The following is a 26,406-nucleotide window of genomic DNA, read 5'->3' as shown; positions in this document are numbered from 1 at the left end:
GCATTCCGTAGATTCACTCTTATGTCTAAAATAACTGTGATTTTATTTTATTTTATATTTTATTCAATATTTCAATTTATTTTATTTTATATTTTATTAACATTTATTTATTTATTTATTTATTTATTTATTTATTATTAATACATTTAATTTATCTATTTTTTATTTTATTTTACTTTATTATATTTTATTTTATACTAGACATGCATTCTGTAGATTTTATGGCCTAAAAAAAAATTGTGATTTATTTTATTTTAGATTTTATTTATTATTTTATGCTATTTTATTATTAATTATTTTATTTTAATCTATATTATTTTATACTAGACATGCATTCCCTAGATTCGCTCTTATGGTCTAAAATAATTGTGATTTTATTTTACATTTTATTTAATATTTCAATTTATTTTATTTTATTTTATTTTATTTATTCTTAGATTTTATTTATTTATTATTTTATTTTATTTTATACTAGACATGCATTCCGTAGATTCACTCTTATGGTTTATATATATATATATATATATATATATATATATATATATATATATATATATATATAATTTTTTATCTTAACATGCATTTAGTAGATTCACTCTTACGGTCTAAATAAATGTGAAATCCACATTTCACATAATATTTCATCCATACAATAGCACGCATTCTCATAGTCAATTAATGTCTCATGCACATTCAGCAAGAGTTCAAACAGAGACATTATACAGACAGACAGACATTCATATGCAGTTCAGTAGTTCTACACTTTAGCACACTGTCAGGAATAAAACACTGAAATCATGTTTGAGAGACAAACTCTGACAGCAGCCTGCAGACTGAATGTTGAACTGCACTCACTCGCTTCAGGGCAGCATCAGTTCAGAGGAATCGCTCTCACACTGAATGAAGTCAAACGGAAAGCCACACAGCGGCTTATGTTTGGATGAAAACACTAGAGAAAGAGATCGGCTCTTATCTGGATCAAACTAAATGAACTCAAAGGCCGGTGTATGGAGATGGACAGGGAAAGTACAGTGAATCTCAACAAAACATGTCTGGATCAGATTTCATCCTAAACTATATTATATGAGTGAATGAATGAATGAATCAATGAAAAAAATAAATACATGATAATTATAATTAAGTAAATAAACAAACAAACAAACAAAACAAACAAACATAACAATAATATATATAATACATAATAATATATAATAAATAAATTATGTGTACGATGTGATGCGTTATAAGAAAACCCAACACATGGCGAAATTTGTACCTTTTTTTAGGTTTTGATACCATATGAAAGCTGGGTTCAAGCCCTTTCCAAAACTGTTTATTTTGTCCATAGCTTGAACGTACCAAAAGTTAGCGATGATTTTCAGGAATGGAAAAGCCCTTTTTTCATACTGAAATCCAAAAGATGTCCTGCACTGACACTGAAGTCTTTAGAGTTGATTCAATGACCCCATGAACCATGGGAAGAAGAAAACGGCAGCCTTGTCCGGTCAGCTGCGATGTACTACGGTCAGCAGAGACTCAGCATGTTCTCTGTTCCAGCTCAAGGCCTTGAGAAACACTTGAGTGCAACAGCGGCTTTCCTGAGCACAATCACAGCATCACGCTTTCGTCTGCTCCACAGGCCACAGCTATCTGGCTTTCCTGGCTCCCCTGAGCTCATAAAGGTTGAGATCACTGGACAGAAATACGAGGAATGCGACCAAACCAGACTTCTGAACTCTTTATTGTCTTGTAAACAACAGAGAGAGAGAAATCCCAGCGCTATTCTCTAGAAGACGACACATGACGGCAAAACACACTTGTTTACCAACCTTCAATCAGACAATGACTTGAACTGAAGCAGCTCAACAATATGAAACACCACGAACGTAAAAAAACGGACAATTTTGTAAATCTATAAATGATTTCTGACAGTGTGTTCAGATCAAGTTGCTTTCTTTTGAAGCTTGTGTTTATTGTCTGAGTGTTTGATTTCTAATTTTCTCTTGATATTTCTTGGTTTCTTGTTCTCGGCAGCACACAAAACACGTTAAACATCTGGTTTAATGTGGTCTTGTGTAGTTTTGTTCATCGAATTCTACCCAATTTGATGAGTTTCTACCAAGAGTCAAACAAATCTGCACCAAAAATAATGTTAAGTTGGACATAGTTAAAAAAATAAATAAATACATCACACATAAAGATAAATACAGATCTGACTATAAATAAAATATACATTAAATATTAGCACAAATTAATAAAGTAAAAAAAAAACATGAACTAAGTAAATAAATAATTACAAATATAAACAAAAATCAAATTCATAAGTAAATAACATAAGTAAATAAATACAAATAAAAATCTACATAAAATAAACAAAATAAAAGTACAAATGAATAAGTGAATAAATGCATATAAAATAATTAAATAAATAAACTGAATAAAACGAAAATACAAATATAAATAAAAAAATATTCATAAGAAAATAACCACATATGTAATTAAATAAATACAATTAAAAATATACATTATTTTTATTCAATTTATTTATTTACTTAGTATTAATTTTTAAATTTATAAAGTTCACTAATATGGTAAAAACATTAACAAAACAAACAAGACTTCATAATAACAACATAATATTAAAAAAAAATAAATAAATAAATAAATACATAAATAGACATTTCTCTAAATATAAATTCTTAGACAAAAATACTAAAAATGATTAAATATTTATTTTTAAAAAGTAAAATATTTCAATATAAATTATTTCTTAATAAAAAGGTTCCATTACATATACATATTTTTTGGAATTATTATTATATGAATAAAAAAACATATTATAAAAATATATAAAAGTAATTTTATTATGAATTTTTTTTAATAAATAACAAAAGTAACATTAATATCATTAAATTAAGTATTTAATTATTTAGTACTTAACTGTTTATTTTTGGAAGAAACAATTAAACCTAAGAATTTATATTTAAAATTCTATTAAAACGATTTTTTATTTTTACTATGTACTATATGTATTGTTCTATATATTACTTTTATATAAACATTATAGTTTGCACACACAACAAGAACAAGAAAGTGTCCATTGTGTCCAAACGTAATGTCTTTTCTTGACCTTCTGAAATCATGCTTTCTCATCTTCCGAGAACGAGAACGAAAAACAGCCTCACATCCTCTGAAGAGTTTCACTTCTGTCTAAAAGCGACAATGACTAACATTCATCCTCTAACACCTCAACGCAAGCGCTTTTCCATCACGACGCCAATAAAGATGCGGGGACACGATCCTGAACGCTTTCAATCTGAAACAAACATCAACAACACAGGAACTTTATCTTGCAACATACTTCAGATTACTGCAGTTCACCCACGAAAGCTGGAGCTGTTACTATGTAATTGAATTCTTCACATCAGTGTTTTGATTTCTAGCATCATTAAAGCAGCAGAATATAGCTGATCCTCTAAAGAAACCAAAAACTCAACAAGCCTCATTTAACTGCCAATACATGATATTTCTGAGTAAAACAGGATCTTCAATACAAAAACCAAGAAGTATGAAATAAAAAAGAGAAAGTAAATAGAGTTCATGTCAGCTTTAAAGAGGTTATCCTTTGACTTCAGGCTGTAAAAACCCTCTTTGGCTCAAACTAGAGCATCTGTACTAGATAATCATAGATATTTTGTTTTATCTGCTTCATTTTCCTCTCTCTCAGGCGTCGTCTGTGTGCGATTTATCAGACAAAGCCGTGTCGTATATCAAGACCTGCTGGTCAATCATCACATCTGCAGACACACGCTTCACTGTCCTGTCACACACAGAGCCAAAATAGAGGCCCATCTACAGGTCCAGGATCAGTGTTTTTGTGTGTCGTCCGTGTGGACGAAACCACAGAAGAAAAGCAGCCATTGTTTCAAACTGAAGCGAGCGTTTGTCTAGGTACTGACATGTTTGTGGTCACACAAAGAGATAAACTAGCATTTATCATCACCACAGATCAAGACACAAACAATCTCACACAAACAATTTCACCTCCAAGTAGGGATGTTCATTTCGGTTATTTTTCCTTACCAACAGCTGACGCCCGTGAACCGATTATTAACCGTTAACCGACAAGATTATTTTAAAATAGAATTTAATTATTTTTGAAAGGATAAGTGTCTGTGACTTGTTAAAAATAACCAAATTTGTTTTCCAGTGACTAATTTTTACCTGTGCAAAAAGCAGCAAACAACAAAATAGGGATGCACGATATTATCGGACTGATATAGGAATCGGGCGATAATGACTTAAAATGTAAATATCGGCATCGGCCCGATATGAAAAATTATGCCGATATGTCTTGCCGATAAGATGAATATGTTAACTCGCATGTGCTGAGGGTGTGCTAGATCATATCAGCAGTGTGGCTCATTCTTGAAGCAAAGTTTTGACTGAATGAGGAGTAGATTCACTGTTTTGGATCGCTGCATTTAAACTGAGAATACACATACAGAATGATGCATAGCAATAGCACGTGCAGTGGCAGCAGTGGCTATAGGAGAAAGAGCGCCGTTGTTCCGTTTGGGATCATTTACTGTTGCCTGTTTCATATCCAGTCACTAGATCGCTAAATGCACATTTAAATGGTTTTATGGTGCTCTTTGTTGTATTTTGAAACCCAATGGCTATGTTTGCACATGACATGATCTGCATTTAAAATAAAAAGCAATTACGGCGCGCGGTCAGTGAATTCTCTTTCTCCGGCGGCGCAACGGCAAAACACACTGTTGCTCATATGAAACATTTTTCGTGAATATTATGACACAAGTGAGGTACAAAGCATTCTTTATAAGTTAAATAATTGGTTAGCAGGCAAATGTTAGTAGCGACCATGCTTTTGGATTCATGCCGTTCGACCCCATACATTTAAAGCCATAAGCGGCTATGTGTTCTGTTTTCCCGGTTGGTCACGAATTGCCACAAACTTAATAATATTTATAGTTTCTTTTCACAAATCATCACCGTCACCTTTAATTTCGCAGGTTTATTTTCTTGTCATTTACTTTTAATCCATGTTGTCGTATCTTTTATTGTGGTAAACTGCGGGTGGGAAATAAAATATTTTGTGGCAATAAATTAAGAATTCGTTAATACGACTTTTTAATTCGTTCCCTTATTTTACAAATTAATAAATTAATAAATCGTAGGAACAAATTAACAAGTTGTAAGAAATAATTATGTCCTTTTCGTGTCCCGCAGCCCTGTCAAAGCGCAGTGCACGGTATAAAATTATTAGAAATTATGATTAAACATGACTTAGTGACTACATTTCTAATTTTTTTTTTAAATGTGCAAGTTAAAATTTGACGTGGTCGCATTTGTGCGAGTGCCTGATCTGCAGTGCTGAAGCGTCTGCTCCATACAGCGCGGGTTACAGAGTTACAAAGCCGTGGTATATTCAGGATTTCACTGATCACGCAAAGAGTAGTTTTCGTTGTGAGCGCTTCGGGTGTAGAGCCTGGTTTGTATTTGTAGTGTCAGCACAAGCCAGGTGGTGACGGCAAAAATGACGCGACTATTCTGGAAACGATGGCGGGCGGAGGATTTGGTTTTCGACTAGGGTAAAAGACCACTTGTTAAACCAGAGAAGGTAAACATGGTTGCATTCTTGTGCAAAAAAAGTGTACTGTTTTGCCAGTTGGTCACGAATTGCCACATAACTTAATAATATTTTTATTTTCCCAAATCCTCATCCTTTAATTTCTTAGGTTTATTTTCTTGTCATTCACTTTTAATCCATGTTTTCGTATCTTTACTGTGATAAATTGCGGGTGGGAAATAAAATATTTCGTGGGAATAAATTCGTTAAGACTACATATTAATTCGTTCCCTCAATTTACAAATTAATAAATTAATAGATCGTAGGAACGAATTAAGAAGTTGTCGCAATGAATTATGTCCTGTTCATGTCCGGCAAAGCACCCTCACAGTCACCCAGTTTAGTTCTACTTTTCTTTTTGTTTTTGTTTTGAAATGTTGTTTTCAGATTGGGAATTCGAAAGTGAAAGCATCCGAAGTTCAGCTTAAAACATAGCAAAAGTGAACTTAATTCACAAAATTCAGATCATAAATAATGCTAGCCTGCTGATGAAAAAGAGGGGATTGAATGTAAACCACTCATTTATTTAATTCTAACAAACAAGTTATTGTTAAAAACTAACTTTCCAAAAAATATATATATCGGTATCGGCCAAAATGAGATGAAAAAATATCGGCATATCGGATATCGGCAAAAATCCAATATCGTGCATCTCTACAACAAAACATGAGAAATCGCACGGACGCATCACATCACGCACTTGCAGCGCTTCTGCCAGCGGAGAAAAACATCATAAAGCTAGGCTATATATATAATGAATGAATAGGCCTATACAATAAATATTTTTACTTAACAAAACGAAAGAAAAAACTGTGCAACAAGTAGTTATAGTATGTAGAGTTTTGGTTCATTTTTGTGCTGCGCGAAAGGAAGACGGCTAAAAGCGTCATCCTATATTTTTCTTTATTTTGCAAAAGCACAAAGATTTGTTTTTATTGTGAACGTACACAAACAAACGCAAACCGTTTACAGTTTCGATTATCTGTATGACTAGAAGGAGTCGTTTCCACTGTTAAAGGAAAAAGCCTTTTCATTATCATAATAAAATACAGTAAGCCAAACATATGGAAAAATCACACTGCTTAATCGTTATCAACACACTGAAGTAATATCATCCCAAACCATTTGTTTTATGTGGATACTGGAATGCAAGTGAAGTACAAAACCAGGTTTATGTAATAAATAATATTTTGGCATTCAAATACATCTAAAATACGTAAACATTTGGATTTGTTTCGAATGAGAGACCCGACATTAGTTTCAGTTTTTCTTTAGCCTTACTGAATTTATTTCGGCTTGTAGTTTATATAGCCTAGCTTCTTATATTTTACATCCTTGTTCTTTCCTGAATATTGTTAAATTGAAGAATTTTTTATAGAGTGAGGGGAAACTAAAATAGCCTAGCCTATGTTTATAGTGTTTGTAAACATTTTGCGTCGGCTTCAGAATGTAATAATAAAATGCGACTTATAGGCCTAGACGATCTATCTTTTTTTTTTCTCTCAAAAATGCAAGTTTATTTGATTTTAATCATCCAGCAAACGTTTTAAAGTATTTTGATCAATCAAAAAAAAAAAAACAAAAGGACCTTTTAAACCGTTTAACCCTCAAAGACCGAGACAGCCGCCCACGGCTAAAAACAACTATTGTTATTAAATATCTAATAACTTTTGAACCGCTCGTCCAATCTGAATTTAAAAAGTATCGCAAAGCTGAGATCCTCCGCTTTTTTCCTGCATCACGCTTGTCTCATTTGGATATTCAGAGTCTCTGTAGTAAACGTGATTAAGTCATCATTTTTGAATCCTCAGAGAAACCAATGCATTTCGTTCCTCTCAGCCAAGCAGGAACGATTGTTGATGCTTAGTCCCACCCCCGTGCCCAGACTGGTTCAAACTGTCATCTATTCAACCAATAAACATAGTTTTTGGACTTTTGAACCACCAATTAGCATGTTTCTTTGGAAATTTGAACAAACTCAAAGTGAAAGTAAAGTACGTTGTGCGTGCATGAAAACAAACACAAAATAGAACATTTGCATGAAAGCACTCTTTGAAAAAGCATAGAAAAACACATGACAGAGCACTTTGACACATAACAAAACAAAAGCAAGGATGAAAGGGCAGTACATATCCGATAATGCGCTGGAATTTGTTTTCACGTCGCTATGCGCTGTCCCGGTAAAACGCGAATACAGCCAGTGGATCGATCCATTTGACTGTTATATTATGGCAATTCTTCTCATATAGTTTATAAAGATCATTTGCACTATTTTTTTTTTCTGTTGCACTCTGTATATTTTCTCTCATTTTGTGTGTAGTTTGTGAATCATTTGCACTGTTTGTATATTTGTTGCACAAAACCATTTGTGCAGTTGTTTTCACTACTTGCTGCACTGTTTGCGTTTGTTGTTCATATTCTGAAAATAGATTTCTCTAAAAAACAAAAACTCACCTTTTATTTATTTATTTTTTTTTAACTTGTGTTTTCTTATTACACAATACTGTTTCCATTTACTTTACTTCCTAAACATTTTTGAACACACCTATATTGTCAATCAACTAAATAGACGTCTTTTTTACTGAAAAGCGCCTATAACCAATATTGTAATAAATGGCTATAACTTGCTTGGGGAATGTTATATGTAGATGAAATTTTATTTTTAAGTGTAAAACACGCAAATACAACTTTCTAAAGAAAAAAATCCAAACTTCATGAGTTTCGGTTTGAGTGCACAGTAAAAAAAAATAAAATTAAAAAAAAAATTCTTTCCGTCGGTTAACGGTTAACCGGTTAAAATAGTGTTTCTCAACGGGGGCGCTCGGACAGTATCAGGGGGCGCTGGAAACAATATTTGGGAAAGGGGGGCGTTGAGCTGTTCCTGGGGGGCGTTTGGTCAAGACGAGTTTACACCAAAGATGTATGAGCTTAAACTTGCAAAAGAAAATGTTCTGCCACATCCTAACGCTGTCTCTACTGGATACATTAAAACGCACTTTCTATATCTATTTTTGGCTGCGGTTGGTTTGAATACCAAATTTCTAAAGAGTTTATTCAAAGCTCACAAACATAGCCTAATTTATATCCACGTGGCTTTTTTGCTCATTTTTTGCTTCTAATGATAATGATACTTCAAATGATAAATCAAAAATGTGATGAATGTCATGTGCTATTCAATGACATTAAAAAATAAATAATTAAAATTATGTATGAGCTGTTTTGGGGGTTAAGATACATGCTTTCCAAATGGGCCTATATATTATAAATAAAATATAGCCTATAATATACACTACCATTAAAAAAGGTCAGATTTGTTAATGGGTTCATAAAAAAGTTTGCATTTCTTTGTTTAAAAAAACAGCCTACAGTAAAAACAGTAAATCTACCATTTGGGGGAAAAAAAAAAAAAAAACTTTCTATTTGAATATATATTAAGATGTGTTTTCTTCTCATGCTAAGCTACAGTATATTACTACAGCTTTTTTGTCACATGATCTTTCAGAAATTCTGCTGATTGTTGCTTACGAAACATTTCTTATTATTAATATTATAGCTGGCACAACACACTGACAAAAAAAAAAAAAAAAAAAAAAAACAAGATTTGAAATTTAATTGACTATAACAAATATATAAATCAGGACAGCACTAAAATAGTAGCTATTTTGAAAATGAGGAGCATATGTTTCCCATCTTTCTACAACCCCAATTAAAAGTTGGGGGCTGGAGCCATGATCCAGCTTTGCTTGCAAAGACTGAGAAGCTCCATTTATAGCCAAACATGATTCCCTCACCTATTACCAATTCACCTGCTTTCTGTGTTTCAAAGCAGTTTATTTGGTTATTCTATAACCTTTTCACTTTTATTTTGCCTCTGTCCCAACTTTTTTTGGAGTGGGATGCATACTTCAAATCAATCAACCAATAAATATTTTATACATAAATGTTTGTATTTACAAAATACATTTAAGTTGGTCAGTGAAAACTTTGGAAATCTTTTCTTTGTACTTTTGTCAATTAAATAAACGTAAAATAGAATGAACAAATCACAGATTTTATAATTTTACAAAATATCCCAACTTTTCCAGAATTAGGGTTGTACTTAGTTTTTTTAAGTAAACTTTGAAATATTCTCACAAAATCTATGAAATATAGTAAAGTAGGGTTTATGTGTAAATGTGGTATTTACTCACCAAAATAACAATGTCCACTATGTCATTTTTATTTAGTCTTTTTAAATTTGGGGCAACAAGATATATCCGCATCTCAACAACACTGAAGCTGTAGAAATGGAAACCACCAACATGCTCAAAAACTCTGTAAATTAATGTTATTACACTTATTTTAAGTGTTTCCCACAGAATTTTGTGAGACTAGGGGGTGTCGGGGGGGAGAAAATTTTGTACATTTTAAAGTTAAATTCATCTCTCTGGTGCACTCTGAGAGTTAAAAATTAAGAGCTCCAAAACAGGTCAGTGTACAAACTAAACAAAGAAAGAAATCTGGTGAATTGACTTGTTCTTAAAGTTTACAGGGAACTCAGTCAGTTGTGATATAGTGTCTCAGTCTAAAGTACACTCACACTGGTCAATTTGGAAGCCAAACAAATTAGAAAATTATAATAATAATCATTTTATATTATTATTCCTATGACAGGAATAGCCATATATTGTAAAATAATTGCACTGTAAAATAAATTAGTAAATAAATACTTATTAGTAATTAGTAAGTAAAATAAATGAAATAAAATTTGTATTTTTCAGGTATATTATTTTACCTTATTCTTCTGTAGGAAAATTACAATACTTTGTCCTAATTTCTACACTTGCAAGCAGGACCTAAAACTAGTTTTGCCACATCTGCCAATGGCTGGTGATTTGAGAAAATTTATCAGCCCTAAATATTTTTTTTCCTGGCCATTAATCTGTTTTTGCAATTGTACTACTACAAAAACTAAACGTATTTAATAATGAACCAAAGAACCAACCACTGAATTTTAATCACAATACAAACAAAGATGAAACACATGTAGCATGAGCATTTTTTAATTTAAATTTGTCTGTATCATTTCAACATTTGAATCAAAAACAGAATGGTCTGGCTTTAAAGCTTTGTGAAACTATGCTAAAACCTGCAGAAAACAAAAACAACAGACTGAATTTCACTCTCTGACAGCAGGTGGCGCTTGTGAAATAGAGAGGAAAATGCCATCGAAACAACGCGCTTGCTCTGCTTGTACAGTATTTTCTGTGCGCGTGTCTGTTAATTTTAGTCCTTGCTTCCAAGAAATAAACCTATGAGCTTTTATTTTTGACGGAAACTGCAGTAGAGCTTTTATTTTGGCGGAAAACTCCAGCTTCAGTGCAAACAGGTTTACAAACGCGTCTCATTACAAATCTAGTGAAATATTGTAAACATCTGCCCATTAAAATGTTGGAAATTATGCTAATGTGACAATGCGTAACTGGTTGCCATTGCATTCTCAAACGCCGCCACACTCTAGTTAATTAATGGGAAACACTGTAATTTACTGTAAAAAAGTACTTCACTGTCTTTTTTGATCAATTCAATGCATCCTTGAAATAAAGTAATTTCCTAAAAATCATAATGACCCCATACATTTGAATTACTGTAAATATAATAACAGTCCTCATTATAAAGACAAAATAATAATAATCAACTTTAATATTCAGTGAGGACAATTAGACTGCGATTTATTTGATGGGGGGCGGTGAGGGGCCTGGATAATGGGTAGGGGGGCGCTGGCCCAAAAAAGGTTGAGAACCACTGGGTTAAAATGAGCATCCCTACCTCCAAGGTATATAGGCCTTTAAAATTACTTAAAATACATATATAATAACAACGAGGCAATAATGATTAGTTTAAATGAAGTATCAAAAGCAAGTAATCATATGGTTTTGTCAAACTAAACTGTTAAAATACCTAACGTATTATAAACAATAGAGCTAACGTACATTACACATCATAACAAAGGCCTGCAGAGGGCGCCAACAGCCTGACGACTGTTTTTACACCTCACAACGCGATCTAATCCTCGTTTAACATTGACTAAACACCATTTCCTTCAAATGTCCACTTAATCTTTAATATTTGGCCAATTCTTTACGACAGAAAATGTTACAGCCACTGTTATTTCATAAATATGTGGATATCGAAACGTGTAAACACAGAATGAGGGTTTGAGGTTTTGTATTGAAATCGCGATGAACTGTTAGCACACTGAGAACGATAATAATGGATTCTCCTGTGTTTGTGTGGGTTTATAAATGATTTACCTTACAAATCTGATTAAATGGTGCACGTTGCGTTCCCAGATGAACGTTATATTAAACGCAAACTCACAGCAGTACGCAAAGATGGCGACTGAAACGCTCCACACATCAGTGATTCTCCTCAGCGGAATACGTCACTTCCGGTATTTTGGCGGTTATTCGACAATGGGAAAACGCAAATCGTGGATTTTTTATTTTTTATTTTTTTTAATCGACTTTTTGTATTGAATCGAGTAATCATAACAGCCTTAAATCGCAATAATAAAAGGAGTTTAATATTTAATAAGTTTAATATTTATTAATACGTTTAATATATGGCGCATTCAGTCCACTTCAGATGTGGGATTTTCTTTCTTTGATATTTCAGATTTACAAGCATCATAAAAGCATTTTAGCAGGGGTCTCAAACTGCCGGCCCGCGGGCCATTTACGGCCCTCCCTCCCCCTCCCTCCGGCCCGCAACTGACGTTAAAAATATAACGCAATCCGGCCCGCAAAATAATAATTAACAATATTTAATATTATTATTACTAATCATTTTTGTAGTTATTTCATAGCAATTTAAACTACTCATTTAATATACAAACACAATACAAACAAAAACACGGTTAAAAGAATGAATACGTTGATAGCGTAAAAAACCTGCGTGTGGCAGCAGACATGCTAAGAACAGGGCTAGTTTCAGGGCTTTAGCAGTTTATTTTTTGTTTGGCTGTGAATGAAAATGTCTTATTCCAAACCAAAAAGGAAAGTGGATGATGAACACAGACAGTTTCAGGAAAGATGGACACTGCAGTATTTTTTTGTGGAGTTTAATGGAAATGCCACCTGTCTGATATGCAAAGAAAAAGTTGCCGTTCTAAAGGAATACAATCTCAAGCGTCATTACTCTACTAAACACGGAGACCAGTATGAGAAGTACCAGGAAGACGAAAGAAAAAAACGAGCCACCCAGTTGCAGAGAGAGCTAACGTCCCAGCAAACTCTTTTCTACAAAGCCAAAAAGGATGCTGATGCTGCAGTTGAAGCGAGTTATGTGGTGAGTGAAATGATCGCCAAAGCAGGAAAGCCATTCACTGAAGGGCAGTTTATGAAGGACTGTATGTTGAAGGTTGCTGATATTTTATGTCCAGAAAAGAAGAACATGTTCAACAATCTCTCTTTATCGGCAAATACAGTGGCAGAGCGGATTACTGAATTATCGAGTGACATTTATGATCAGCTACGCGGGAAAGCAGGGGTTTTCACTGCATACTCTGTGGCGCTTGACGAAAGCACAGACAAAACTGACAATGCTCAGCTAGCTATTTTCGTCAGGGGTATTAATGAAAAGTTTGAGGTGACAGAAGAATTGCTGAGTTTGTGTCCAATGCACGGCCGGACAACAGCCAAAGATATATTTCAGCAGTTGGGCGACGCGATTGAACGCGCTGGTTTACCTTGGAACAGACTAGTAGGCATTACTACCGATGGCGCGCCGTCTATGACCGGTAACTGGTGCAAAGAAAGTTAGAAGAGGAACATGCAGATCCAGCAGTTGTTCTGCACTGCATTATACACCAACAGGCACTGTGCAGCAAATGCTTAAAATATGAACATGTCATGTCTGTTGTCCTAAAATGCATCAATTACATCAGGTCAAGGAGTTTACAGCACCGCCAGTTTCGTGCCTTTTTAGAAGAAATTGAGGCAACATATGGTGACGTACTTTACTTCACTGAGGTGCGCTGGCTCAGCAGGGGAAATGTCTTGAAGAGATTCTTTGAGCTAAGAACAGAGGTGAAGAGATTCATGGAAGATGGCAGAATGGATGTTCCTGAATTTGATGATCCTAAATGGGTCATGGACCTTGCATTCCTAGTGGACATTACATAGGAACTGAACATCCTTAACCTGAAGCTCCAGGGCCCTGGTCAGCTTATCACAGCAGCGTATGAAAGTGTGAAAGCCTTCTCCACAAAATTAAGATTGTGGAAAACTCAGCTTTCTGCAAAAAACCTCAGTCATTTCACAATATGCAGATCTCTTGTGGAGGAGGGCATAGCATTCAATGGTGATGAATATGCATCTGCTGTTGAAAACCTACTTCAGGAATTTGATAAGCGTTTTGCGGACTTCAAGGCACACCGTGACACTTTCGAGCTGTTTGCAGACCCCTTCTCAGCTGATGTGGAGAGTGTCCCAAATTTTTTGCAAATGGAACTTATTGACTTGCAGTGCAACAGTGAGCTAAAAACTAAATTCAGAGAGGCACAGGGAAATGCAGACAAGACTGCACAGTTTCTGAGAGAATTACCTCCACGCTTCCCAGAGCTGTCCAAAGTGTTCAGTCGGGTAATGTGCCTTTTTGGAAGCACATATCTGTGTGAGAAGCTTTTCTCAGCTATGAACTTTAATAAATGCAAGTTCAGGTCCAGGCTTAGTGATGCTCATCTTGAAGCTGTACTAAGGGTTTCAACTGTGGCGCGGTTGTGTGAGCAAAAGCGCTGCCAGGTGTCTGGCAAGAAATAGCATAGTTTGCAAATATATTGCATTTGTTCAGTGTAAGGTTGTTTGTTCAGATTAGTTTTGATAAGTAACATAAGTTAAAATTAAGTAGGTAACTGTTAATTAAAAAGTAAAAAATATATAACATAATACACAGACACTGTTGTTTATATTTTTGTTAAGGATAACAGAAATATGTTAGCAATGTAATGTAAAAGAAAGTTCAACAACTCAGCAATTAAAGTAAATTTCCACAAATGTTGTGCTTGAATGATAAAATGGCCCTCCTATGAAATATCAGTCGTCACAGCAATGGCCCCCAGCCAATTTGAGTTTGAGACCCCTGCATTTTAGAGTCTAATACTCAAAAGATGCATGAAGGAACAAATGTTAATGCTTATGGAAGACAAACAGCACTGTGAAATGCCGGCAGCAGGTGTAAAATGATCAACAAAAACAAATGACCATGTTTTACACACTGGCCTCTGGAAAAGTTATGCTAATCGGGTTTAAGTATCACATAAAACAGCAACTCAATTATGCATTTACTTGTGCAAAAGTGTGTTTATTATTAACCGGGTCATTTGGTGCTGTTTGTATCCCCAGTAAACATCATGATATTATTGCCTAAAAACTGTAAACATTAATTTAAAGTTGTCTTTAACATAAATAACACCTCTTGAACTTTAAGCATATTTAAGGTTTTTACAATAATAGTAAACATTTTACAGCATTTTAAACCACCAAATATCACAATTTTCTTGTTTTTCACATATTTCTTTTTCACACACTCTAATGTTTATATTTTTCAAGTAATAATTAAAAAAAAAAAAAAAAAAATTAAAAAATAATAATAATAATAATAATAATAATAATAATAATAATAATAATAATAATAATATTATTATTATTATTATTATTATTAATATATATATATATATATATATATATATTAGTTCTTCAAAATATTGTCCACCCTGTTATATTCGACTACTGATCCTTTGAAAGTTGGAAAAAATGACCTCATATCAAATGGCTGACATCATTTCATTGGAGGGAAAACAACCGGGGAAGGTGAGTGAAAGCCTCTGATTTGTTAATTGTCTGTTTTTACTATTTCTCTTTCCAATTTAATGTGGTCAGCTTCAACATGTCCACCCTGTTAAGGGGTAATATTAAAAAAAAAGTAAATAGAAATTCTTATTTGTAAATGTAGCATTTTTAAAAAAAACATTCAATTCTTTATTTGACAGACCTACTGTGTTAGCATTTGGCTGATTTTAGGTCAAAATGTCCACCCTGTTAAGTCAGAAAAGTAAATAGGTCCTTAAATTTATATACCTAAGGTTGACCAAAATTCTTTCTCACGTTTTACATCTCCCTATTACATTTACACAAGAATTGGTTTTAAAAAAAATGTGTGTATGATGTCCAAAAGCATTATGATGTCCAAAATGCACCAAATACTAGTAGCGACCCATTCCCCTTAACAGGGTGGAAATGCTGAAGTTGACTACATCAAATTAGAAAGATAAAAAGTAAAAACAGACAATTAACAAATCAGAGGCTCCCACTCACCTTCCTCAGTTGTTTTCCCTCCAATAAAATTATGTCAGCCATTTGATATTTAATATGATGTCATTTCCTTTTTCCAACTTTCATTTAAAAGACCAGTAGTCAAATATAACAGGGTGGACAATACTTTGAGGGACAAGCTAAAATTATTTTTTTTTTTAAAAATACATGTATTACTTGGAATATATATGTACATGATGATATTTGGTGGTTTAAAATGCTGTAAAATGTTTAGAATGGTTTAAAAAAAAAAAAAAAAAAAAAAAAAAAAAAAACAACTTAAATATGCCTAAAGGTCAAAAGGTGTTATTTGTGTCCAGTGTTGGGGGTAATGTTATGTAATATTATTACTTTTTCCAAGTAACTAGTAAAGTAACGTATTACTTTTTAATTGACAAGAAAATATCAAATACGGTTTTTTTTTTCAAATAAGTAACACCAGTTATTTTTCAGGACAGGTCCCCTGTCCTAATGTTGAGAGAAATCGTGAGAATAAATGTGAACATGCATTAATTCATCTCACTCACAAAAAAACAGATTCAGTATTCCTCAAAATGAATAAACACAGTGAAACTCAACTCAAAATATATTTTAAATAATACAAATAAACTTTATGCATTTATCAACCAAAGTCTTTGCTGCTGACCTTCGATGATCCAATTCAACCATACTAATAAGCAAAAATGACTCAAGATAATCTGACATTTGTTTTCTTCTTTTTTTTATTGCTAAAGAGTTGACATTTTTTTCTTCTGCGGACTACACACGTGAATTTACTCTTCTCAAAGCCTGAGGCTTTTGGTGTGAAAAGGCTTTTACATTTGCCAAAAATACAACTTTTTATATTAAAAACAAACAAGCGCTGCTCAGATTTAAAAAGTAACGCAAAAGTAACATTACTTTCTATAAAAAAGTAATGTAATTAGTTACTTTTTTTAGGGAGTAACTCAATATTGTAATGCATTACTTTTAAAAGTAACTTTCCCCAACACTGATTATGTCAAAGACAACTTTAAGGCAATCATATCATGATCTTTTCTGAGGACACAAGTGTCACCCAATCCCAGGAATGACCCAACGACCAACATAAGAAATAATACTAGTGATGCCCGACTTCACAAAACTTGTGACGTTTAACAGTGAACTCTTCTGGAGTGCACTATAGGAGAAGTCCACTTCCAAAACAAAGATTCACATATAATGTACTCACCCCCTTGTCATCCAAGATGTTCATGTCTTTTTTTCTTCAGTCGTAAAGAAATTCTGTTTTTTTGAGGAAAACATTTCAGGATTTTTCTCCATATAATGGACTGATATGGTACCCCGATTTTGAACTTCCATATATATATACTTTTTAATGTCACACACTCGTCTTGTCTTACTCTGCCAGGACTCTTTTTGTTCCTGTTCATGACAGTTAGTGTATGTCGAAAAACTCCCATCTCATGTTGTCCCTCAACTTCAAAATCATCCTATATCACTGTTTTATCTTTTTTGTTAAGGGTGTTTGATCTTCTTTGCATGTTCACTTTGCAAAGACTGTGTCTGTACTTCTGCAGCGATGTAGGATGATTTTGAAATGATTTTTGAAGTTGAGGGAGAAAATACAATTGGAGTTTTTCGACATACCCTAACTGTCTTGAGCCAGAATACACAGAGTTACACAGAGGAAAGCAAGACAAGACGAGCGTTTGAGATTAAAAGTATTTAAATTGTATTTTTAAATAAAAATAACCAATCGTTTCGCTAGATAAGACCCTTCTTCCTCGGCTGGGATCTTTTGAAGCCGCATTTAAACTGCATTTTGGAAGTTCAAACTCGGGGCACCATATCAGTCCATTATATGGGGGAAAATCCTAAAATGTTTTCCTCAAAAAACAATTTCTTAATGACTGAAAAAAGAAAGACATGAACATCTTGGATGACAAGGGGATGCAACAATACAGTTAGTCCAAGGTTCAATACGTACCTTAGTTTTTAACCACGGTTTTCGGTTCGGTTCAGTTCTGATATTTTGCCACTTTAGTGTGTGTGTTTTTTTTGTTTGTTTTTTTTGCGACAAATTAACAATAAATAATTTAATTTGTTGTACCTCTGTAAACCTCTGTACACTGGAAAAAGTGTGGCGTAGTATATATCTGCTTATTTTTTTCTTTTAAGAGGTATTATTTTTTTGATTTTTACGCAAAATGGAACAGGTTTCATTCATACTGGACGCCAGAGGGCGCCCTCGTGCAGAAAATCCACATATGCGTCAAAGTATCATCACTGATTACGTTCCGTTCCAGCTTCTCTAATATGGATAAAGGCATCGCTATTGCTGTAACTGGAAAAAACAAGATATAACGTTAAATGTTTTCGAATGACAAAATGTAAGGACAATAAACACTCGTCTGCAATAATATATGGTTTATCTGTGTTCTTCAAGTCATCTGGTGTATTTTAATAAGCCATTGCTAATCGACATACATAGAATATGAGCATAGAATTTATTGTCTGCCTCATTAGAAAGGCTGATCATTGCATGTCATTAGAATGGAAGATGCTCTGCGTGTGTTGCTTTTTCAAATATAAGCGGGGAAGCGTTTCCTCATTTCAGCACCTGAAATCACGGGCACACACACAGCAAATTCTGAGAGAAATAAAACAAGGAAGTTATTTAAATGTAAAACCGAAAAACCGCAATTCACAAATGCGTATTGAACCGTGGAGGTCGTACCGAACGGTTCGATATTACATTGAGAATTTTGACATCCCTAATGAGTACATTATATGTGAATCTTTGTTTTGGAAGTGGACTTCTCCTTTAAGAAACCAAAACAATCTACATCGCTTGTTTTCTCACTCAAGTCAACAATATGCTAATCTGGATTAGTCGAATCTATTTATAATGATTTGAAACACAGTGACTTTCATTGTACAGAATCAGATGATCGACTGTACAGACACACATGACACCTATGAACAATCCCAGCTGTCCCTGCGGCTGTAAAGATACACACGTGCTGCTGAAAGCAGACATTGTTCGGAGTTGATCTGAGCCACGAGGATGGATCGTTTTCTCATTGTAGTTTCCTTCAGGCAAGTCTGAAGCGCAGATGAAACGACCCAGAGCTCCTGCAATCTCACACAGATTATATTCTAACATGAAAGGGAGTTTAATCTGGTGGGAGACGAAGATGAAGTGTTCAGAGAATCAGAGCCTCTTCCAGCCCTCTGGGACTATCAGTGACCTGAATTACACACACGCCATTTAACTCTGAAGAACGCAGCCATTAGGGTTCACACAGACAAAACACACACACACACATCATTAGCACAAACATCTCCATTCAGAGGATTTGCCCCAGGGCATGATGGGCCACAGAGGGTGAAATCTCATGAGGAAAAACACACACTGTACAATTGACTTCAACAACATTTAGATGATTATTCGGTTCAAGATGAAGCAAGTCAGTGAGGGTCAAACAACAGCCTTGTAAATGGATTTGCATACTGATTACTAATTAGTATAATAAACTCTGCATCACATTCATGAAATAAGAGCTTTTTAAAGAAACAAAGCACCTGAAAATGTCAATTTTGTCATAATTTTACATATATATATATATATATATATATATATATATATATATATACATACATACATACATACATACACACACACACACACATATATAAATTTTACATATATATATATATATATATATATATATATATATATATATATATATATATATATATATATATATATACATATATATATATACATATATATATATATACATATATACATATATATATATATATATATATATATATATATATATATATATATATATATATATATATATAGCCTACTATACTAAACTATAATTTAAGCTGACTAAAACTTAAATTATAAATGACATATAAATATAAAAGTTAATTCAAAATATTAATAAATACTATAATACAATGATAAAAAAGGTGAAGAAACAATTTTCACTCACATGCTAGTAAATTTCACAATTAATTACAAAGAAACCGCAAATAATACTGAATTAACATGAAATTTTGAAGTAGAAAAACTGGAATGTTTTTTTTTTTTTGGGAAAATGTACTTCAATAATCTTTGTTTTATTTATAACTTTGATATTTTTTACAGTGTAGTATTAAATAAAATAAAATAAAATACAATATATTTAATAAAAAATAATTAAATTATAATAAAAATTTTGAAGTAGAAAAACTGAAATAATATTTATTTTGTAAAGCATACTTCAATAATCCTTGTTTTATTTATAAAATAGTTTTTTTTTACAGTTTAAATAAAAATAAAATAAAAAAGAAATGTTATTTATGTACAAAATATTTTTATTTATATATAATGTTATATAAAAATTCTAATAAATACATACATTTGTAAATATTTCTTAAATAAATACATGAATGTGTTTGTATTTATATATACACACATAATATTTACACACAGTACACACACATATATTAGGCAAACTCAAACTTTTGTTTTGTATGCAATTAATCGTAATTAATCGTTTGATAGCCCTAGTTTAAACCCATTTAATTTTCTTACTTCATCCCAAGTTTTCTGAAATCATATAACAGATTTGTGTAAGGAAATAATTTAAAAAAATAAATATGTATTCCAATGAAGAAAGTAAGTCATATGAGTTTGGAATGACAGTAAAGAACACATCAGATAAAAAATAAAAATAAAAATCTCTGCACTTTGATTCGCAATAACAGGAAGGAACTCAACTTTACGAAACACAAAGTAAATCTTACACAACCCAATACAGTAAAAACTGATGAAACATCCTGTACAAATACAACTGATCTCCAGTAACACACACAAATCCTTCTCTAACAGCATCATCTCATCCAAACACCAGACATACTTCCAAATTAATCTACAATATTCCAGAAACACTGAGCCGTACGCTCAAAATCTTGCGAGGTCTCACACGTGAACGCGCATACAATCCTCAAATCATCCCGACTGAAATCCACTTACGCCGAATGGCTCTCAAGACTGTAATTTTCTGCTCAGCGTCCGTGTTCTTCACCGGCTATAATCAACTGTCAATCAAAATCCACTGATCTGGATTTTCATCAGCTGCACGAGAGAAACCACCATCTGAAAACATCCACGTCAAATAAAGATTGCAGTCAGAATCAAAACTGCTTTTACAGGCTGGGGTTTTAGAAAACAAGAAAGCAAAAGAAGAACCTGAAGAGCCTACAATGAAACATCAACAACATTAAATGGCAAAAAACACTGCTGAAAGATGTTTTCTATGCTGAAGGCAGAAGAAAAAACAACCGAAAGTAAGATCTCTCCATCAAATCAATGAGATTAAATGGAAAGCAAATGAAGACCAGCTTCTCAGAAGTTTTTTCCTGAGAAAACACCCAAATTGAGGCAATGCTGACTTTCCAAGGAGATCTAAATGTTACCAAAAGACAGAGATCTCAATAAATCTAAGTTTAGGCTAACATTGGTTCTTTAAAGAACCAAGAAACCAAAACAATCACCTGAGGAGCCTACTATGAAACAAGAACATTATTAAACTCCAAAGCACCACGCAACTCACAAATGAGACGTCTCAGTCATGTCTTCTAGACCTCAATGAGATTACAAAAAGATCAAATGGAGACTTGCTGAAGTCTCCTGCTTCTCAGATGTTTATCCTGGGAAAAAGACCTCAGGAATCTCAAATGTGTCTTAGTTTAGTCTCTGAAAATGTCAACGTTGCCAAAAGTCAGATCCAAGAAACGCTGTTCTAAGGAACATACAATGAAACATCAAGAACATTAGATGCCAAAGAACCATTGCAATCTACAAATGAGATCTCTATTCAGTCTAACTTGCATCTAGGAGACATGACTGAGATCAAATGGAGACTTGCGGAAGTCTCCAGCTTCTTAGATGTTTTTCCACAGAAAAATGCCTCAGTAATGACAATTGCTTTACTGTAGAGTCTCAGAAAAGATCTCAACTCTACCAAAAGTCAAAGATCTCAATAAGTTTGAGTTCAGGCACTTTAAAGAACCAAGAAACCAAAACACTGACCTGAGGAACCTACTATGAAACAAGAACATCATGAAACTCCAAAGAGCCACCGCAACTCACAAATGAGACGTCTCAGTCAAGTCTCCTAGACCTCAATGAGATTACATAAAGATCAAATGGAGACTTACTGAAGTCCCCTGCTTCTCAGATGTTTATCCTGGGAAAAAGACCTCAGGAATCTCAAATGTGTCTTAGTTTAGTCTCTGAAAATATCTCAATGTTACCAAAAGTCAGAGATCTCAATAAGTTCAAGTTCAGGTGCTTTAAAGAACCAAGAAACCAAAACAATGACCTGAGGAACCTACTATGAAGCATCAAGAACATTATGAAACTCCAAAGAACCACCGCAACTCACTAATGAAATGTCTACCAAAAGTCAAAGATCTCTAGATGTCAATGAGATTACATAAAGATCAAATGGAGACTTAAACTTCAAAGCTGAAGTCTCAGTCTGCTTCTCAATGATCTTTCTCCTCAGATGAGAAAAGACCAGGAATCAAATGTGTCTCAGTTGAGTCTCGTTGCCAAAAAGATCCAAGAAACGCTGTTCTAAGGAACATACAATGAAACATGAACAAGTGAAGATCTACAAATGAGATCTCTATTCGCTAACTTGCATCTAGGAGACATCATACAAAGAAAGGAACATACAATGAAACATCAAGAACAGTAATGATGCTGAAGAGTCTCTGCAATCTACCAAAAGTCAAAGATCTCTAATTCAAGTTCAACTTTAAAGAATCAAGGAGACAAAACTGACCTCAAATGGAGACTATGAAACAAGAACATCATGAAACTCCAAAGAGCCACCGCAACTCACAAATGAGACGTCTCAGTCAAGTCTCCTAGACCACAATGAGATTACATAAAGATCAAATGGAGACTTGCTGAAGTCTCCTGCTTCTCAGATGTTTATCCTGGGAAAAAGACCTCAGGAATCTCAAATGTGTCTTAGTTTAGTCTCTGAAAATATCTCAATGTTACCAAAAGTCAAAGATCTCAATAAGTTCAAGTTCAGGTGCTTTAAAGAACCAAGAAACCAAAACAATGACCTGAGGAACCTACTATGAAGCATCAAGAACATTATGAAACTCCAAAGAACCACCGCAACTCACTAATGAAATGTCTCAGTCGAGTCTCCTAGATGTCAATGAGATTACATAAAGATCAAATGGAGACTTGCTGAAGTCTCCTGCTTCTCAGATCTTTCTCCTGAGAAAAAGACCTCAAATGTGTCTCAGTTGAGTCTCAGAAACTCTCTCAACATTGCCAAAAGTCAGATCCAAGAAACGCTGGATCATACAAGAAAGGAACATACAATGAAACATCAAGAACATTAGATGCCGAAGAACCACTGCAATCTACAAATGAGATCTCTATTCAATCTAACTTGCATCTAGGAGACATAACTGAGATCAAATGGAGACTTGCGGAAGTCTCCAGCTTCTTAGATGTTCCTCCAAAGAAAAATGCCTCAGTAATGACAACTGCTTTACTGTAGAGTCTCAGAAAAGATCTCAACTCTACCAAAAGTCAAAGATCTCAATACATTTAAGTTCAGGCACTTTAAAGAATCAAGAAACCAAAACACTGACCTGAGGAACCTACTATGAAACAAGAACATTATTAAACTTCAACTCACAAACCAGCAACTCACAAATGAGACGTCTCAGTCATGTTTATTTTAGAAAACCTCAATGAGATTACATAAAGATCAAAAGACTTACTGAAGTCCCCTGCTTCTCAGATGTTTATTCTAGGTTTTTCCAAAAGACCTGAATCTCAAATGTGTCTTAGACCAAAAGTCAGATCCAAGAAACGCCTAAGGAACTATGAAACAAGAACATCATGAAACTCCAAAGAGCCACCGCATCAACTCACAAATGAGACGTCTCAGTCAAGTCTGCCTCAGTAATGACCTTTACAATCAGAAAAGATCTACAAAAGTCAAAGATCAAAGTTCAGGCACTTTAAAGAGACTGACCTGAGGAACCTACTGAAACAAGTGAAACTCCAAAGAGCCACCGCAACTCACAAATTCTCAGTCAAGTCTCCTAGACCACAATGAGATTACATAAAGATCAAATGGAGACTTGCTGAAGTCTCCTGCTTCTCAGATGTTTATCCTGGGAAAAAGACCTCAGGAATCTCAAATGTGTCTTAGTTTAGTCTCTGAAAATATCTCAATGTTACCAAAAGTCAGAGATCTCAATAAGTTCAAGTTCAGGTGCTTTAAAGAACCAAGAAACCAAAACAATGACCTGAGGAACCTACTATGAAGCATCAAGAACATTATGAAACTCCAAAGAACCACCGCAACTCACTAATGAAATGTCTCAGTCGAGTCTCCTAGATGTCAATGAGATTACATAAAGATCAAATGGAGACTTGCTGAAGTCTCCTGCTTCTCAGATCTTTCTCCTGAGAAAAAGACCTCAAATGTGTCTCAGTTGAGTCTCAGAAACTCTCTCAACATTGCCAAAAGTCAGATCCAAGAAACGCTGGATCATACAAGAAAGGAACATACAATGAAACATCAAGAACATTAGATGCCGAAGAACCACTGCAATCTACAAATGAGATCTCTATTCAATCTAACTTGCATCTAGGAGACATAACTGAGATCAAATGGAGACTTGCGGAAGTCTCCAGCTTCTTAGATGTTCCTCCAAAGAAAAATGCCTCAGTAATGACAACTGCTTTACTGTAGAGTCTCAGAAAAGATCTCAACTCTACCAAAAGTCAAAGATCTCAATACGTTTGAGTTCAGGCACTTTAAAGAACCAAGAAACCAAAACACTGACCTGAGGAACCTACTATGAAACAAGAACATTATTAAACTTCAAAGAACCACCGCAACTCACAAATGAGACGTCTCAGTCAAGTCTTTTAGACCTCAATGAGATTACATAAAGATCAAATGGAGACTTACTGAAGTCCCCTGCTTCTCAGATGTTTATTCTAGGAAAAAGACCTCAGGAATCTCAAATGTGTCTTAGTTGAGCCTCAGAAAATCTCTCAACGTTGCCAAAAGTCAGATCCAAGAAACGCTGTTCTAAGGAACATACAATGAAACATCAAGAACATTAGATGCCAAAGAACCATTGTAATCTACAAATGAGATATCTATTCAATCTAATTGATGTCTTGGAGACCTGACTGAGATAATACAAAGATCAAATGGAGCCTTGCTGAAGACTACAGTTTCTTGGATGTTTCTCTAAAAAAAATATATACCTCAGTAAGGTCAACTGATTTACCGTAGAGTTTCAGAAAAGATCTCAACGTCCTTTTAGAGAAGAGATCGTAACCATGCTAAAATACCTAAATATGGACTTAAGTATTTCTCAGACAGAGTGTGATCTTTGTGTTGGTGTGAAAGCGTCTGCTCCGAGTGCAGGAGGAGTGTGTGACTGCTGTTCTGGGATCATGTGACTTAGCGGCAGAGGATTTTTACACCCATCAAGGGCGTTCGTGAGGATCCGGAGCGCTGGGAATGTGTTCTGCTGGCCTTGGGATGGAGGCTTTTACAAGCATGTATCATATGATGTGTCACTTTATATCTGTGAAGATGATGCTGTGCCAAAAGACTGCAGCATTCCGGAACATTCCGGCACTTCTGCTCGGAAATGTGTCAAACAATGCACAGTATGCAATGACTGGGGCCTTACGGAATATTTATTTTTTTTCCAAATTCTGTTACTGTTTTTTTTTTTTTTTCTTCTGTTTACATGATTCTGGATTCCATTTAATTTTAAAATTAAATTTTACTTAACAAAAACCATGTCTAAAAATTTTAATTATACAACTTAATTTGTTAAATGTTAAAAATTAATTAATTAATTAATTTATTTATTTATTTAAGGGCATTATAAAATTTTTTTTTTTTTTTTATAATAAAATGTTTCTTTTTTTTTTTCAGAAGTTCTATGTTTTCATTTTTCTGGATGTCTGATTTGATACAAATTTATTATTGATAACGCCCATTATTAAATGAAGGCATAAAACATTAACAATTTAATCTTTTAAAACACAACCTTTTTTTGGGGGCAAACAAAGTGCTGCACAGCAGAAAATGACTGGGTGATGCAAATAATAATTAAAAAAAAATGCCAAATATATCGGCTTTGGCAATATATCGGTCTAGTCTTAATAATAAACTAGATGAGTAAAGTTTGAGAACAAACTTTATGTTGGCTTGAGAAAGCCTAGCCTGAAAGTTTGAAGCAGTTGTAAAAGTATGAAAGCAGCTAGCATGATTTAACACATTGCTTACATGATTTAACATGTTGTTAACATGTTTTAGCATGATTAGCTTGTTGCTT

General features: G+C 33.9%; 1 protein-coding gene and 1 pseudogene across 2 annotated transcripts in view; one reads left to right on the top strand and one right to left on the bottom strand.

The window, feature by feature from the left end:
- The window catches only part of myo9ab (myosin IXAb), a 156,725-nt gene that overhangs the window by 115,656 nt on the left and 14,663 nt on the right, over positions 1-26,406 (bottom strand). Inside the window, exon 1 of one of the 2 annotated variants that reach the window (XM_051099182.1) lies at positions 11,947-12,035. The exons of the other annotated variant lie outside the window; for it this stretch is intronic. The gene's annotated coding sequence lies outside the window, so the exon portion shown is untranslated. Of the gene's footprint in view, positions 1-11,946; positions 12,036-26,406 lie in introns of those variants that run through there. 2 annotated transcript variants of the gene reach the window in all.
- LOC127156507 (general transcription factor II-I repeat domain-containing protein 2-like) lies at positions 12,668-14,454 on the top strand (annotated as a pseudogene).

The sequence above is a fragment of the Labeo rohita genome, chromosome 25 (assembly GCF_022985175.1).
Source record: "Labeo rohita strain BAU-BD-2019 chromosome 25, IGBB_LRoh.1.0, whole genome shotgun sequence".
In the NCBI taxonomy this organism is placed as follows: Eukaryota; Metazoa; Chordata; class Actinopteri; order Cypriniformes; family Cyprinidae; genus Labeo; species Labeo rohita.
The sequence above is the reverse complement of the archived record's forward strand: the minus strand, read 5'-3'. Positions and strand labels throughout refer to the sequence as shown.